This window comes from Crocodylus siamensis, chromosome 4 (genome assembly GCF_052110815.1).
Source record: "Crocodylus siamensis isolate JL-2025a chromosome 4, ASM5211081v1, whole genome shotgun sequence".
Lineage (NCBI taxonomy): Eukaryota > Metazoa > Chordata > Crocodylia > Crocodylidae > Crocodylus > Crocodylus siamensis.
Genome location: NC_143398.1, coordinates 177,782,097 through 177,800,069, shown reverse-complemented (window position 1 = coordinate 177,800,069; position 17,973 = coordinate 177,782,097). Strand labels below are relative to the sequence as shown.

General features: G+C 41.7%; 1 long non-coding RNA gene across 1 annotated transcript in view; it reads right to left on the bottom strand.

Annotated features, from left to right (window-relative positions):
* The window catches only part of LOC149867226 (uncharacterized), a 34,171-nt gene extending 25,715 nt beyond the window's left edge, over positions 1-8,456 (bottom strand). Inside the window, exons 1-2 of the long non-coding RNA XR_016441619.1 lie at positions 8,334-8,456; positions 7,478-7,623 (exon numbers count right to left, since the gene is read on the bottom strand). This is a non-coding gene — a long non-coding RNA (uncharacterized LOC149867226). The remainder of the gene's footprint in view (positions 1-7,477; positions 7,624-8,333) is intronic.
* Between the last annotated feature and the right edge of the window lie 9,517 nt (positions 8,457-17,973).

The following is a 17,973-nucleotide window of genomic DNA, read 5'->3' as shown; positions in this document are numbered from 1 at the left end:
TAACTGCCACCTTTCCCCCAGAAAGGAAACATAGATGACAATATTTCACATCAGATAAAATCTGCCAGTGCTGGCTCTGGACATTTCCCAGATCATGTCTTCTGTGATCATAACATCAAGACCCAAACCAAAGTTCTTGTCTATCAGGCTGTTGTCATTCCTATCTTGCTTGTATGCGTGCAAAACCTGGAAAAAATAATGGAAACACCTGAAAGCTTTGGCATGTCACCATGAGTGATGTTTTTGGAAATTCTTCCATATCAGTTGGAAGGACAGAAGAATAAACACCAGTGTTGTGGCCTAAGCAAACTCTACCAGCATTGAAACCATGTTTATATGGCACCAACTCTGTTGGACAGGATATGTGATCAGGATTCTTGACAACTGGCTCCCAAAGCTTGTCCTAGATTCTCAGCTTACCAATGGTCACCACATTAGAGGTGAGAAAAAGAGATTTAGGACACCTGGAAGGCCAATCTGAAGAAATGTCATATTAACATCAGTACTTGGAAGACTCAAGCACTGAATTGCCCCCAGTGGCACTGTGAGATATGACAAGGTGTCAGTCACTGAAGCAAACTTGCCTTACCATGGAGGCAGACACATGAGAGATAGGGAAAGATCTGGGATCTAACATTACCAGAATCCACTGGCCATGTTTGATTTGCCATGTCTGCAGTTGAATGTGTGGATCTCAGATTGGCCTCCTCAGCTATCTCCAGACTTGCTGATGCCCCCCGCCCCCCCTATTCACTGGAAGGCTTTCCTTATATTGAAGGACTGCTGCTGATGACAATGTGTGGAGTTAATGATGCCAGTTGCTCCTGTACTCAAGATGTGGCCTGGAAAGGGGAGAAGTGCTTTTTACTCTGTGGCTTGTTTACTGCAAACTATTCTGAGCCTTTCAGACAGGGCGGGATGTACAACTAATAACAAATCAACTAATAGTTTCAGACCTCATACTAATGGGAAGCTGTATAAACATTGATGAAAGTTTCTTAATGCAAATTTAGACTAATGGCATAGTGTACACTGCATGAAAACAGTTACTGAAGGAGCAATGTAGAGAACCCTGTCCTCAGACAAAGGGAAGCTTGTGTTACCACACAAATTTATAGATTGGTAGCAAACAAATCACACAGCTGTGAGTAACTCCAGTGAGAAGCTTGGGGATAAAAGACCATCAGATATGGCCTATTTTTATCTAACTTCAGATGTACTTCATTAATATGCTTCAGTGTAGCTGCTTATCAGAAGCATGTAAAATATCTAAGTCCAAATAGTCTAATTTGCCTATATTTGTTAACAGGGTACAAAAGCCATTTGACTGGGTTCATTAGAACTGTATTTTACGTGTTGTTTCACAGGGATTAAGGAACTGTTATGCCTTTGTTTCACTGGCTTTTTAAGAAGCTTATAAATGTAAATGAAATTTTGTATTGCTTAAAATACAGGTATTCTTCTGGCAGACAAGGTTCTTTGCATGCATCTGATATCTCTTATTAGACCAACTCTATGTCCTTAGACCAACACGGCTACAACCTACACCCCTGTAACATGGAAGGTATTCTTCTGGAAGTGCATCTGTTTGGTCAAAGCTAAGTGTGATGTCAGCAGCCTTTTCTTCCTGTGCAAACCTGTAACAAACATGTGCACCAAGGACCTAGAAGGAAAATTTCTGGGAGAGGCAGGACTTGCCTTTCAAGTTTCTGGCTGAATACTGTACTTTCCCAAATTGACCTATAAGTATAACTACATTTTAAATAAAGGGATCAAGATAGAATAATTTAATATTAAGGAATGCTTCTTTATTAAGGTATGTTGCTAAGCAAGTACTACCCTTACTTACTTGTTTTGTGAGAATAAACATTGTTATTTAATGGGGAGAAGAAGTGTACATAGGCCAAGAAAAGTTAGATTCTGTCTTCTGTGCACCTGGTGGTGTACTAAGATAAATTGGCAGGCTTGGTATTTCATAGGCAGTAGAGGTTCTCATCACTCGAGAGGACGACTTCAGAACATATTTGTGCTGCTACACTTAAAATAGAAACTATTGTTGCAAATACCTGTAAAGGAACAGTCTACCCTCTGGCCAAACTATTGTCAAGGATGCTTGGAGTGGCACTTGGTACATAACATGGGTATATTGGTCATGGTATGATCACCACCTCAGATTCTTATTGATTGATGGGGTCCCTGCTCATCTAGGTTCCCTTTGTGCATCTGATGAGTTGAAGGAGCCTGTGCCAAGTTGTACAACAGCCATTGCTTTCACCTCTGCATTGAGGTGCTGTCCCAAAGCAGTGAAGATCAGAAAGCGTGGGGGCTGTATTTAAAGGGAGACAACAGGCTGGCCAACTTCTTGTAAAGGGACAATAGACAGCTGTTTAGAAGCTAAAGAAGAGGAAATGTATGCAGCAGGTGGGTGGAGAGGAAAAGGGTGGTGATCCTGTGAAGGGATGTTGTCATTGCCTACCCTGTGGCAATCCAGGGATTGTTCTGTATCCTATACAGAAGCCTAGCACAGGCAGACTCTTTGTTCATCCTTTTGAATTATTTCAACAGAGGGCTCAAAACAAAATTTGAAGCAATCTGGTATCAGACGGGCTGTTTTTGAATGTGCAGATATTTATTGAGGTCGCTTGTATATGGGCTTATAATGAATGTTTCTCAGTGACTCAGTCATGCAAAATTATTGCTCTCCAGTCACTACAAGGAAGTTAGATTGTCTGCTGCCATAACGTAGTGCAGGCAGAAAAGTGATCTGAAATACATTTTTGAGATCAAGGGAAAAATTGATCAAAAAGTCAAGATTAGAGTTTGAACCTTAAGATCGCTAATTAAAGTTCTGCCTCTCTACTGAGAAAGCTTGACACAATTGCTAAAACATGTTAAGAGGCAATGTAATATGTGTTATGCCAGCTGTTTAAAAAAGAATGCTGCCCCATTGACTGTTCAGTGTAACAAAAGAAATGGAAGTGATGGGATAAATATGGAGGAGAGTCAGAAGAATGACCAAGTTAGGTGGGTTTCCCTCTGGGGAATTTTCTGGAAATATTCTCAGGAGGAACTTGAATGCAAAGAGATTTGTGTCCTCCTTAGGGTTGATGGCTTCCTTAGGAATGATGACTGTGCCCTGGTTTTCTGGGTAGTCCCCTGTGGCAAAGTTTAAAGCTTCTAAAGTTAGAAACTATGATTGAACCAAGGCTCAATGAGTTTGCTGATCACTTTATGACCTGCTTTCAGCCTTTCAAGAAAGGATGAGTGGAGGTAGGATTGTTGGAGCATGAGACAGAGAGCAAGCTCTATTCCTTTTCCCCACCTGGTTGGAAACAAATTAGTATAGAGTGAAGCAGCTTGAGCCTCTTCAGTAACAAATGTGTGCTGCACACTTGATAGGTAGAAGCTTAGCCCCTAGAAATCCAGTCAAAGTGGTGCCAGGTGGCCATAAGTTGTCTAAGTATTGAACATGGAAGATGTACTCTGCTGGAAGTTAAGTGACTGGACCGAGTCTCTTGCAGGTTGTGGGTTGGACCCTAATGACTCTGTATAGCTTTTCCAGTGAAAGGGCATTTGGCTGAGGTTGAAGCCCTTAAATAAGCAATTGCTTATAGACAGGCTACTAGGCGTGAGAACAAAGGATCAGTGAATACCATGTCAGAACATGAAGCGGAAGCTTCAGGAACCTGGAAATACTTGTGGTTTCAAGAAGAAATGTAAGGAATGTTTTGCTTTATTTAACTTTGGTGGTCTCTAACTCTTCCTCGTTAAAAGATTATTGTCTTTTCCTTCCTCCTTAAGTGCACGTCTATAGGGACAGGAGTAACGCCAAAGTGATGGAGATTAACCGTTCATTGCTAAGTAAAGGAAAATTTTGGTGTAGCTATGCATGCCTTCTTCTGGTGATCCCACAGTTTCCGGGGAAATTCTTTTTGACATGTAGCTGTAGAAGAATAAACCCTAACAGCTAAAATTTAGGAAATTATTTCAGCTTTTATCAACACTTAACTTTCAAAGGAATACTTAGACAATATCTGCCCTAATATAAGTCATCTTACTGCATGATGATAGCTTTAGAGCAGACACTATAGGAATTGGTACCCTTGCATGTGGTAGAGCTGACCTGTGTCCAGACTTTGGATGCCCACATGATACAGAACCGTGGGAGGAGAATCGTTAGGTGCAATGGAGAGTAGATCATAACTAGGCCAGATTAGTAGTGCTAACACCCTTGGTTGTCCTTGGCCAAGTATTACAGCTGGTATTCCTGTTGGGAAAATGCTGCCAAACTACATCCTGCATCAAAGGTATGGATGTATAGAGTATGGATGTTGCTATTAAGGTTGGAGAAACACCAACCAGAAAACAAAATTCCACTTGCCTGTCCTGGGCTGTTACCTCTAGTGGCTTGTAGTAAAACCGTGGCCTTTGTTGTGAAAGGAATAGATCAAGTTAGGCTTAAATGGCATGGAAGTGTCTCTCATTTGTGCTGAGGGACATAGATGCTTGTTTAAATACTGACGTTCTTTCATTTCTTCCAGCTGGGGGCTGAATCTAGGTGAGTAGTATCAAAGCTGAACCCAAACAACAAACCTTAAAGGACATATTAATACCAAATCTGTGATCAAATCAATTTAGTGCACTAAGCTACTTAGTGGGCCCATCTGGTCATTGCTAATTCATTGTACTGGCCATCTGCCACAATTGGGAGCTGGCAGGATTGATACAGTTATCTAACATAGCACATAATTCAGCTTCAGTTTGCTTTTTCCTCCAGTCTGCTTGTATTTTTCTGTATAACAGTAGGAGTGGCTAATATTTTTATCATTTGGATATCCTGACTACACTAACCTTTAGGCTATTCTGGCTGGATTTGAAGATATGCTTGCCAGCATACTTGGCTGTAACTACCTGACATTATTACACTGTATTGAAGCAGCTGGCAGCAGCGGGGTAGCCTGTAAGGAGGCTCTCTCAAGGCAATTCTCCAGCTGTAACCAGGACAGAGGAAAATTGGTGTGTAGTTTCAAAGCGGTGTTTTTAGGGCTTAGTCCTACAAGATGCAAAATGCCCTTTATACTCACTGGGACCAAGTGTTAAACACTGTTCTAAACCTCATGTGGTTGGGATCCAGGTATTTTAGGAACTAGTCTAGAAGAACTGAAAATAGAGACCTAACATTTCCACATACCTGGGGAGAAGTAGTTAGTTGTGTTAGTTTGAATTTAGGAAGAAGTCATGGCAGTGTGACAGCTTTATAGATTAGGTCATTCAAAAAGCCACGAGCTTTGCAGGCTACAGACTACTTGATCAGGACATTTTGCGTGACTCCAGGAGCCTGTCCACTACACAAGGACTGCTAAAGGTTTGTGTACAACAGCACAATAAAAGTCCAGAATTGACACTGCATGATAGAGTACAAGTTGCATACCATATACTATCTAAAAAGAGCTTTTAGGCATCCCTGGAAAGGTTGAGTTGCATATATTTTGTAGGAGAAGTTTACTATTGCTTATTAAAATTGGATGCCTAGGAAATCTAGGTTTTCTTAATAATACTGGGTCTGAGTTTGGGTAATTGCTTGGTTTTCCACTTGGAAGACATGGAAAATAGCCATCGTCAGAGTTGGGTTTTTATAATTATAGTCAAAGTGGCTTCAGGTCCTCACAGCATATTGTTACTAACACTGGTATATAACCATTTTCCTTGGCTGATTCTCTATAGATACCTTTGTTGTGGGCCTCCACAACAGCTTCATATTAGCAAAGAATGGTGTTTTGATTAGAATTTTAAGTACATTTGATGTGACTACTAAAATATGACTAGGGATAAACCTTTCATTGGCTTGCCTTCAGACAGTTGAAGTTTTATATTAAAAGACATTTCAGGGCTCAGAGGTAAGTCTGAACAAGAAAAATACTGGTATTAAAGCAGGAGTTAAATCCTTCTGAATCTTCAGCTGCACAGATGGTGACTAATGAATCAGCATAAATGGCCTGATTCTTACTTTAATGTTTTCTTTTCCTTTTGGTTTCCCTGAAGTTATTTTAGATTCTCAGTGGTGTACTAGCAAAATTCAGCCACCATATTAAAACAGTTGATAAAGGTTTTGTTTTGCTCTGATTTAAGAGAATAACATTTCAGTGTGAGACTTTCTACTTGAATGCGGTGTTTTCAATTTATTTTTCCATGTGAATAATTTCCCCACTTAATGTGATTGAATAAGTTAGTTATTCTATAGGGGTGGGTCATTGATTGAATTCCCTACTAGACTTTACTTTCAGGATCTGGAGGGCCAAGAGCAAGAATTAGCAGCAGGGGTCCTTATGGCTAATGTGATTAAAAATTATTTAGCTGGATAAGAGAAAATTTCATTATTCTCCTTTGTGTTGCTCAGTGATGTGCCTGCAGTCATGCTAATGATGAAACTTTTTCCTCCAGACAGGTCATACATGTCTAATTTGAATTTAAATCTTGAAATATAGCTGCTCACTGGAGACTTGAAAGCTACAAGTTATTACTGTAACTCAGTATAATATTTATGTGCTCCAAACAGTCAGGTTATCAATGAAATAAATTGAGGCAGCTGTTAGTAGCTTATAGTAGATGATCCAAAGGCAAAAATGCTCTTAACTCTGTAATGGATGTCTGTCCCCCTTAATGGGGGTCTAAATCCCCCAAAATCTTCACTGTAATTGCCTTCTGAACTTCTTCTTGTGGCAGTACATTTAGTTTCATTTTAGAGCTGGTGACAGAGACTGGATGACTTGCTCCCAGCTACTCAGGAAGTTGTTGTGGAGCAGGGTTGAACCAGTCTTCCAAGTCCCAAGCTTGGCTTCAGGCCACTAGCCATTTTTTCGTCTTGCATTGAAACAAAAGGAGTAAAAATGAATGAACATAATCTCCCATCAGCACTACCCAAAACATTTAGTGACTTACCATCTACAGTCACCCTGCTCAAGGTAGGTGCCCCTTCTTTTATTTTATGCTAAACAGACACTTGCCCCAGTTGTGTGTGGAGACCATCTTGGAGATCTCTTTGGCTTGCATTACTTATTCCTCATGGTCCATGCACTTCCTTGGCAGAAAATGAGTGCCAACAGGTTAAAAAAAAAGCCAATGTTAAATCTGATAATTTAATATTTGTACAAGAACCCAGTTCCTTGAAGTTAATTCAGTGGCTGACAATGCGGGTTGGGTGCCTGAATTACTTTTGAGGCTCTGGGTGGCAACTGTCTAAAATAACTGGGCCCACTAGCTCCATTGCAATGGTAACTTCGACTGATTGTAGTAACACAGTGATTTTCAACCTTTTGGACTTGAGGCATGCCTCCATAACTTTTGTGAATTAAGTGGCTTGCAATTTCAAAAGCTAATTTATATATTGCAGTGCTTACCTCCCTTTGAGAGGGGCCAGGAATAGCGAAGTGGGTAGAGGATTATATCTAGGCAGGGACAAGTCCAAGCCTGCACTTACCTGCTTTATCTCATCACATCTCACTTATCTTCTCACACGTCACAGCATGCTTCAGAGGATCTGGCGGCACTCCAGGTGTCCCGGCATCTTGATTGAGAATCTCTGACATAGAGGCTTTACATAAGATTTGGATCCAGTATGATGAGCTTAGAAAACAAACGTTGAGGTAGATCAGACAAAGGCAGAAGGGAAACCAAAGTCTAAACTGCAGCAATTTGCCCAAGGTCAGGTAGTAAGGGCAGGGCAGAAATGAAAAATAGCGTTTTTAACTTCCAGTTCAGTACTGCATGTAACTTATACCTTTCCATAAGCAACCAGATGCAAGTAGATATTAATTTCCTTTAGGATCAGTTCAAATTTTTTACTGACTGAAGTGGGTTTAAATAGATGGATCCATAAACAGAGTTTTTTTCAAGTCTGTCTGCAGTTTGGGTGATCATAGATTTCACAAAAGCCCGCCTGGAAGCAGTCTTAAAAGATATCAATTATTATGTAGATAGGATTTACCTGACCCTGATGCTTTTGTGATACTTATGGGGCTGTAGACCCATAAGAAATTCAAGACAAACAAGGATCCTTGTTGATTATGTATGAAAATAACTGACTTTTTGTTGTCCTTTTTTTGTTTCTTAGCAACCAGATTTTAAAGTTTCCAGGTTCATCTTTATCTTGTATTTCTTTTAGCTATCAAATTTAAAAGTTTATGCTTTGGTGGTGATTTTTGTGTCTGTATGTGGAAATACGACTACATCTTGGCAGTGGTGGCAGTTAAATAGCATATACAACCCTCCCACCACCCATGAACTTCCAGGAGACAAAATACAATCTGACAGAATAGTTTTTGATCTTTCCTCACCTTCTGTTTCATTGCCATCCCCAATACACTGTCCTGGTACTTGCTTTTTGACCTGTTTTATTTTGATCAATTCCAATCTGCATGAATCGAAAAAGTCTCTGGAGCAACTGAGACACTAGAAAGAAAGCTGTGAAGAGAAGAGAGCAGTGAGTCTTGGGAGATCTTTTCCAGCAGCAGTTGAAAGTAAATACAGTAAACAAACTGACATGTGGAATTTACTGCCACAAAGTATTTTTGAGGCCAAGGGCTTGGTATTGCATGTTTTTGAATATTCAGAAAAGGAGAAAAAATAATGAGCCATACTATATATCATACAGATAAGCCTTGTGCATAATATAGTTCATCATCTGCCTATCATTTATATGGGAAGTTTTCAAAGGCATTGAAGCATGTTCTAACTGGAGATTGGTATGCAGACTTTTTCTGACCTTCCTTACATCATAGGTGAATGTTGAATTTTGCAGAACAAGTTGGGAACAGAGAGAAGCAAAGGGCAGTTGGCAGGACTGATGGAGGATATGGAAGAGGAAATTGTGTTGAGATGAGACCTCGGGTAGAGAGACAATAGAAGGTATGATTGAAACCAGAAGAAACGGAGAAAAAGACACAAGCATTACAAAGCATGGGAAACTTGGCAGTTACTCAACATGTTTGGATTTCGGTCCTGTACTCAAATTGAAATGTGTGGTCTATGTCCACAAAAGTTATGGAAGGCATTAAGACCAGAGCTGGGTTGGTCTCTTGAGGGCAATTAGCGTAATCCACTAGACCAGAGCTGAACAACAGGTGGCCTGCGGGCTGTATGTGGGTTAATTTGTGGCCACTGAGCTCCTACCTGGCCATCCTTCCCCCATCTCTCCTCTATCACTGGCTGGAGCAGCAACTGGGGTCTGGAAAAGCTTTACTTTCATGCCCTTCTTGGAGTGGGTAGTGTACCATGGCACAGTATGACATGGCTTGCAGTGCTGGGGGAGCCCCTAGGCCACGGCACCTGTGTGGCCAGGGAGCTTATGGTAAGGGTCAGGGCATCTTTAAGGCATGATGGCTCCTGGTGGTACAGCCTGTGTGGCAGGTGTGCAGCCATAGCCACATAGACACTTAGATGTTGGACAGCCCTGAACTAGATTATGCATCTTCTTTCTGCCCTCGATGGTGCCTCGAGGTCACTACTCACAGTGAATGCTTAGCTGAAAAGCTAGCTCATCAGTGGTCCTAGTGTCAACAGCAACAAGTCTTGGCAGCACTGCTCCTTACAGCTCTGACTGAAGTAAATGTAGGGGTGCCTATACAGCTACTCCAATGCATTCTAGTTAGAACGGATCAGAGCAGAACAACCGGTGGCAGAAACAACTTGATTAATTGAGTCTGCGGGAGTGTTCAAAATTAGAACGCTCCAGCGTGCCTCACTGTCATGTGTATTCAGTGTCCCCTGTTTCAAAATGGCGCTGGGGGAGCTTTAAAACTGCTCGAATGAGCTTCAGTTAAAGTGCCCTGCAGCCTTTGGCAATGCACAGGGGGGGCACGTGGCTGCATGTGCACCCCCTGAGCTTGCAGTGCACCTCCTGCAAAAAGCGCCACTGGCAGTGAGGGCAATCACTGCTCACCCTACACCCCCACTGCTGACACCGCTGGTGGCATCTGTGGGCAGTCCCCGATTGCCTCTAGCTGCCTCTGCCAGTGGCATCTGCGAGTGGCTGCTGACCGCTGGTCGGCACTCAACTTTCCCCCACCCTCCCCACTGCTGACACCACTGCAGCCACCTATGGAAACTTCCTGCTCGCCACCACCATGCCCCCACCACTGACAGCACTGCCTGTGGGCAGTTGCTGTGCCCCTCCCAGCTTCCCAGGACATGCAGCATTCATGCCTGTGGGCATTTTGAAACATGAGATACTAAATACACGTGACGCTGCAGTGTTTTAATTAGAGTGGCGGTCTAGAAGCTGCTCTAATTATAATTCCCTGCCACCCCAGAGCACATGTATAGATACCCAAGGACTCCTGCTAGTTTACTTTTCTAGGCTTCAGATCTCACCCCTTCCATCCTTGGCCATAAAAGGCCTGTGGGCTTTAGGGAAATATTAGCCATGAGCGTTCAAATTAAGAGCTGAGTGAAAATATGTTACTGAAAACTTCTGGTAAAAATGCTGATTAGTTGACAATCATTTTACAATTTGTTTATTTTCAGCAAATTGTTTATTGACTAAAATCTTTAAGTTCTGACAACCATAACGTTTTGTCATTTTTAAAACAAAGCACTTTTGGATTGAAATAAATTGATGTCAAATGCTAATAACTTTATTAAAAGATTTACAAGGGGCCAAAATTGGACTGATGCATTGTGTTGAACTACAGACAGTTTGTTTGCAGTTTGCAACAAATTTGAAAAAGCTCATTTGTTCTGCTCTTAGTATTGTGTCCATTTTTAGAGCTGCCAATAGAGAGAATAATAGGATGTATGAAAGAGAATTGACGATTCTTTACATTTCTTTGCTCCCTGAACTTTGCTGGCTTGCAAATCTTGGCTCAGCATCAGATGTGAAATGCAGCAACCCTTCCATGTTTGCTTTGGCTAAACAACATTCCCAGATTTTCAGAGGTCTAATTTCAACTCTGGTCTATCTTGAGCACATCATCCGCTGATTTGAACGGAGTTTATGTGAGGACTGCAGTTGGTCCCTATCGAGTACTAAATCATTGTAAACGGCATTAATTTGCCACCTGTACCCATTTTCAGAAATATAACATTTATTATTGCTGTTTTTGCCTCTGTTACTACAAATGCCTTTTGTGAAGGTGAACTGAAAGGCCTTTTGCTTGCTTCCCTCTGCAATCATTAACCATATGCACATCTTCAGTGGTATAAGATTTACTGAATCTTATTTAAATCTTTGTGGTCTACAGAGAAACTTTGGACCTGGATGGCCTGCACTCTGGTCTCTACAGGTAAATGAAGATAGTAATTGTTAATGCTTCTCCATTACATGTGCTATACCATAGGCTTTATTCTCAGTGCCTTTTCCCTTTTGCACAGATGAGTCCATGAAGACTGTGTAACTGAGAATGACAGTACAAACTTCAAAAATGGATCAACAAACTTTAAAAATGGATTCTCCTTTAAAGGAGAAAACGGTGGGAAATGGTAGCTTTTCCCTTGGAGGCTGGTAGAGTTCCAGCCTATGAGGAGCTGCTTGGAGCCCCACATGCCCCACCCCCATGCCCCAAACACCCACCCCCTGCCCCACACCTGGGGGGCTAAGGCCTGGGGGCAGGAGGCAGCAGGTCCTGAGTGAGAGGTACTGGGTCAGGAGTGGCCATCAATGTTTACAGATGTGTCCTAGTCCAAAAAAGGTTCTGTTAGGAGATAAGATATAAGAAGAGAAGCAGATAAGGGCAGGGTCAGGTTCTCCCTGCCTGGCTGTTTCTCCATCCCCACTGCACAGGCCCTCTTCAAGGAGATAGGTGCTGTAATAAATTACTGCATTTATTTAAATACAAGATGAAGTTCCCCCTCTCCCCCCAGTCAGCAAAGGGGGCTTACATTCACATACAAGGACACCTCATTAAATACATTGTCTATCATTAAACCACTGCCAAAAGCAGCATATGCTCAGTAATGGAAACTATGAAGCTTATTAAATACAACCAGCACTTAATGTGACTATAAAATACATGGCCCATGTTGGGCAAACATGCTGATTGGAACCTTTTGTTTTGGCCCTTAAAAAATGGGTGGGTGTTCCCTCCATAGGAAGCTGGCAACAGGCCTGGAGATACTGCAATACCAGGCTGGCCCACCCTCTGAAACAGGAACATGTTATGTGTAGTACATGAAAATGGGTGAAGGTGAAGAGATGGACTGAATGGGGAATGGTGATAGAGTGGGAAAGAAGCAGAAAGAGGAATTATCTGGCTCATTACTCATTTTTCAGTTTGTATTCCTTTTCCTGTGATGTTTCAGTAGGAGGTGGGTAGCTGTGCTATAATGAGAACTTTACTAGTCTTTGTAGTCAGCTTCTGAAAGTTTTCAGGACTTTTGGTAGACTTCCAAAAAAATAAGTGATCTGGAATATGCGGGAAAGTTCCTTTTAAATACATCTCATACAAGAAGTTTAGTATTGAAATACATCCGTGACTTGGGGCTCAAAGATATGCATTCAAAGGTAGCTATAGCAATTGCCTTTCCCCAGAGGTAGGGAGTCATTTTTTGCTACTTCAGGAATGCACAGCTGAGCATCCAGTTTTGTCAAATATAACTGGCTTATTAGCTGGGTGTTTAAAAGCAGGAAAACAAGTAGTTAATTAACATAATATGCCAATGGTTGGGTTAAATTCTTGCAAGTCCCTCCACCTGTCATGCTGGGGGCTTAGTTGGAAGGGGGTCTCTTTTGTGAACATGACTAAAAATAAATGAAAAAGTTCAAGTTGCATAAACTGTACTGGTAATCAGAACCCAGTCCAGACAACTAGAAGTCAGATTGTGCTGCTTACGATTGGATACTAAAGCAGCTGCAGTACTCTGCCTTATCTGGGAAGATGTACTTTTGGCATTTGAAGAATACCATTGCTTTAAACTCTCCCTGTGTTCTCAGAGTAAGAAAGTGGAGCCTTGTTAAGTGGCATGGGGAAGGAAGGCATGCTTTTAGAGGGCTTAAGGACTTTTTCTTTCTGTTTAGATGAAAATAAAACACTCAGAACTGCTGAGAGAGAGGCACATTCCTTTCAAGGTACACATTTCAGTAGTGTAGATTATCTTGTGACCCTAGCTTATATGCCTGGGATACCAAAGCACAACTGAATGTACCATCTATATAAACTACGCTGCCAGAGAAGGGCAAGTATCTATCAACTGTTCAGTTTCCCACCAAGGGCTTGTTTCAAAGGAAACAGCTGCTTAAGTGGGAAGGTGAACCGTAAATTTTAAGAGGAAGGAAAACCTTTCTGGTGCTGGAAAGCATGAGTCAGCAGTGGTTTAGGTCAGAGTCCTACTGTATAAGAACCAGCAAGGTTCTGGGAAACCACATAAATGATTCTGATTTGGCTTATTGTTAAAAAGAACAATATTCCTTCCCGCCCCCACAAAAATTTGGAAATTAATGGTGGTCTGATGTAGTGCCTACCCAGCTACTTCATCAGGTATAGGTTTGATGTAATCAAAAACTTGAAAATGTTTGTTTAGGTTTTAATGAAGTTAGTAATTACAGGTGGTATTGGTAGTATTGCCCATAGTTAGAGTTATCTCCTACTTTCCTCCATATACATGTTCCTAAAATGATAAAAGTCCTGTTTCTTATACAGCATGCCTGCTTCACTTGGTATCTCTTGGATGTTGGTTTTACATTCTTATCTGGTATATGGACCCAGGTTTTATTAATCATAGAGCATTCAATCTAAATAAGAAACATTTTTCTTCTGGACATTTGTCTTGTGTTATAAATGATATATATCATACTGCTTCCCAAATCATGAATGAAATACACAGACTGGTTTGATTAAATATGACCACTATTATGTAGCTGGGATTTTGAGGCAGAGCTTCAGATAAATTTAGCAAGTGACCACTGACTGTGGATGCCCAGCTTTGAGAAGCCCGAGTGAATAGGATTCATTAGACAATGCATACATACAAGGCATGTAAGGGGATGACATGAAGTTCCACACTGACAGTCTTATTGGCTTTGAGAGGCAACATTGTCTTTAGCACTGGGTTCTGGTAAACCTAACTTCCCACAAGGGGTTTTAAATCTGTCTGGTTTAAAACAAGGTCTAGTTCTTTTAAACTACAAAACATTTTTCCCTGTTGCTTGTTAGGTAAAGAATTAAGTAAACTACAATATCCACTTTAAAAAACCATTATTTCATATAGGCATGATTTCTCATTAGAAAGTAGGCTTTTTGGTGATGGGCTGTTCCTGATCTATTTTGTGAATGTAGGCTCAGTTGGGACCTATGGGTTGCTAGCACCCGTTCCAACTTGCAAACATTTCAGGAGCATGTTTCATGAGGTTTGATTTTTCTTTCAAAATCCAGTGTATATCAGACAACAGCTGATGAGAGGAATTGTAATGCCAGTAATTCACCCTTTTGTTAAAGACTAGCTTGGAGTGAATCTTCCACTTCCCTTATTTCTTAACGGAGATACCTTTGGGCTCTTTTTTGGTCAGAAATACATATCTAAATCTTCAGAATATAGTCACTACCTTGTTTCAGAGCTGAGGGAGATGATAACATCAGTGGAATTATAATGTAGGTCTGATGAAGAATATCTTGCATTTGAAAGCTTGTCACTGTCCCCCAGCTATGCAGTTGGTCCAATAAAAGATACCGCCCTAAGAAATCCTTGCCTCTGGAATTATAAACTCATGCTTTTGTTAAGCCATTGGAAAGATCTTGGTTTTTTATTGAAGAGCATGTTTGGCTTCTCTCTAAATTCACTAAAACTTTGCTAATTTCTTTCACTATTTCTAACTTTGCTACTGGTGTCAAAGTAGATGTTTAGCACACTGAGTACTTGCTTATTTAACTAACCTTGTAGATTGGGAACTTGGTTGGACCCAACTAATGCATAGCAACAAATGTACTAAAGTGTAGTGCAAGGAGCTTCAGGTGAAGTTGATAGTGCTGCCTATTGGGAGTTGCTTAATGCTTCCTGTAAAGACTGTCTTCAGTTGCCTGTAACACTGCAAACCAAGCTATGATAATTTGAACTAAAATATTTAATGCCAGGTGGCTGCCTGAGATTAATGCTTAGGTTTCAGCAAAAATAGTTTGTCATCTAAGAACAAAAAGCCGGAAAAATATTTGCAAATATTTGCAATGGTTAGTGGGAAGTTCTGATACTTTTATTCCATGTCTCTGGGGCTGAAAAGTTGGAAGGTGAGGTCTTGATGGTGTCAGGTATCTTTTGCCATTGGTAAAGCTTGGTAAGAGCAAGCCATACAGAAACACCACGCGCCTTTGAAGCCCCTAGAAATGGATGAAATGCTCCAGAACATTACCTGTTGGAATGAAGTACTACTAAGAAATGTTTTGCTTCTTGTTATACCTCTGTGCTTTATGGAGTGTGAGAGGGGACTCCTGTGTCCTCCCCTGCCCTGTGCACCCACTGGGGAAGGGAGAGCCATGCAGACTGTCAGTGGGCACTTTCTTGCCACTGCTTCTGCTTTCGCAGACAGCCTCCCAGCTTAAGCCAGAAGACCACAGCCCCTTGTGCATGAGCTGGGAGACCTTCCTGCCCAATCCCTGTGTGATTCAGCCTGTCTGGTTTCCCAGTTCTGGGACAGAAGGGGCACTTAAGGAGAGTGGAGGCTGAGGCAGGAGAGCACTCACTGTCATTGACCGTGCTCCCCACCCCGTCTTCATCTGTAGCCTCTGGGAGATGTGAGCTGCATATCCCACTGACCATCTGCTCTGCTGCTCCTCCCCTCTTGGCTGGAGAGCACACCACTGGGTGCAGCCATGACAGTTTTGAAGTGCTTCATCCAGCTTTTATGTTGTTGTTTTTTTATGTCCTTTGCCAGCTATTTCTTAATATATGCTTGGTTTCTTGCTCCTGTTATAATCTGATATTCATCCCTTGTAATATGGCCAAGTTTCTACTTTCTGAAAAATTATGTTTAGCTTAAAGTAGTTTAACAACTCATTGTTTAGTGAAGGAGGTCCCTTGCTACACTTCCTCTTTGCTTTGCTTTGGAATAGTGTGCTCCTGTGTCCCTATCTTTTAAAGAAACTATTAACTCTCTTTTTATCCCTTTCCCTCCAAGGAGAGCCCTGTCTAACAGTCCTCTGAGTCTCTTAGAAAAGCAGACTACTAAATCCGTCTTTTTTTTATTTTGCTGTTTTCTTTCTTTCCTTAAGATCATTTCTTTCTCAGTCATACAAGTTACCTTACACTTTAAGATTCTCAACCAGTTGCTCCCTATTAGCTGTGAGTTGGGATGAACCTATTCCCAGTTATTTTCTCCAGCATCTGTACCAAAATTGTGTCCTCAGTACAATTTTTCCAGCTAGTTCCCCTCTTACAACCTTGTTAACATTTCCAGTATTGCCGCTTCCTCTTCCTTGGCTTTTATCCAGGTCACCTTGTTCTTTACTTACTGGTGGGCTTTTTTCTCCATCCCCTTTAAACCTACTTTAAACTTTTCACTAGTTGAGTGAGCAAAGATGCTCTTTGTTAGGCAGACCCTATCTCTGCTCAGCATGCTTTCTTCCTGGAACACCATGGCATAGGCAGATTAGCCAAAGCCCTGCAGCCAACACCATCTGCTCAGTCACATGTTGCTTTCCAGGATGCATCTGCCCCCTGCTCAGGCTCTTATTTTTAACCTTGACTGGACGAATATATGAGAACACAACCTGAGCCCAGGTTTCTTTCATCCTTGTGTCCAGGATCCTATAGTCACTTTTGATTTGCTCATGGCAGTATCATTAGTTCCCACATGGATGAGTAGCATGAGGTAATAGTCAGAGGAACAAATGTGTCTTGGCAGCCTTTTAACATCTCTGATTTAAACTCCCAGCAGACCCTCTGAAACATCAGAACAGGCTCATAGATTCATGCCTCTACTCCTTATATAATGGGACTGCCAAACACTCCCACCCTTTCATTTCCTCTTGGAAATATTGCCTTTTGTCTCACCAGGCTTTGGGGTGCACAGCTTTGCTTCTTCACCAATGGGGTCAGTGCCCTCTCCTATAACGCCAGGACTTCCTATGTGTTCCTTTTGATGATTGGGGTTTGAAAGCTGAACACTGTTTGGTGACAGAGGTAACCAGCTACCAGATTTCACTCTGGAATATCCAGTTCTTTTTTGCTTGCAGTCTTTTCTGGCTAGTGCTCTCCCACAGTCTTAGTGGTCTCTTTGTACATTGTGAATGACATCCTTGTGTTCAAGTATGCTTTTTGGCCTAGTTACCTCCTTTTGCAGCCTCTCTGACCTGTTCTCTGAGGAGTCCCCCAATAAGCATCTCTCAGATAGAAAGTTCTTCCTTACCAGACTGTCTTTAATCAGAAACATGGTCACATTCTCCACATATCAAGACCAGGATCTGGGTGGAAACATCAGAGGTCAGGGGCCTGATTTGGGCATAGCCCATACAGCTACAAGTAAAGGAACAGATTGCGGTAGTAGTGGTTTTAGGGAGACAGTGTCTTCCCACCATTAGTGTTTTTGCTGGTAACTGCACAGTTTTTACTCTTGGGCTCAGGAGTTAGCAAATAATTGGTTTCTGTAAGTTTATTAACATTAGAAGTGGATAGTGTGGCTCAAGTCTTTCTTTGGTGCAAGCTTGCTTCATCACAGTGAATGTGTATGCACAGTCCTGTTCTTCCTGGACATAACAGAAACAAGCAGCAGTTGTTTGGCTCAAAACCTATGCAAGTCCTATATCTTAAGGAATCTCAATTTCTGTTCCCTCCCTGGGCCACCCTTGCAAACGCTTCAGTCACCTTCCATCCAACTCTTATAAGCTGATCCCAACTGGTTCTGTTGGCCCTGTTTACAATTAGACTTGGACAAACCCCTCAGCCTGTGCAGCTTGGCTGAATTTAGCTTTGCTATGAGGCCCAGTGCATCAGGCAGTAGTCACACAAAAGGCAATTTACTGGTCCTTCAACAAGAAGAGTGCCTAGCATACTAGC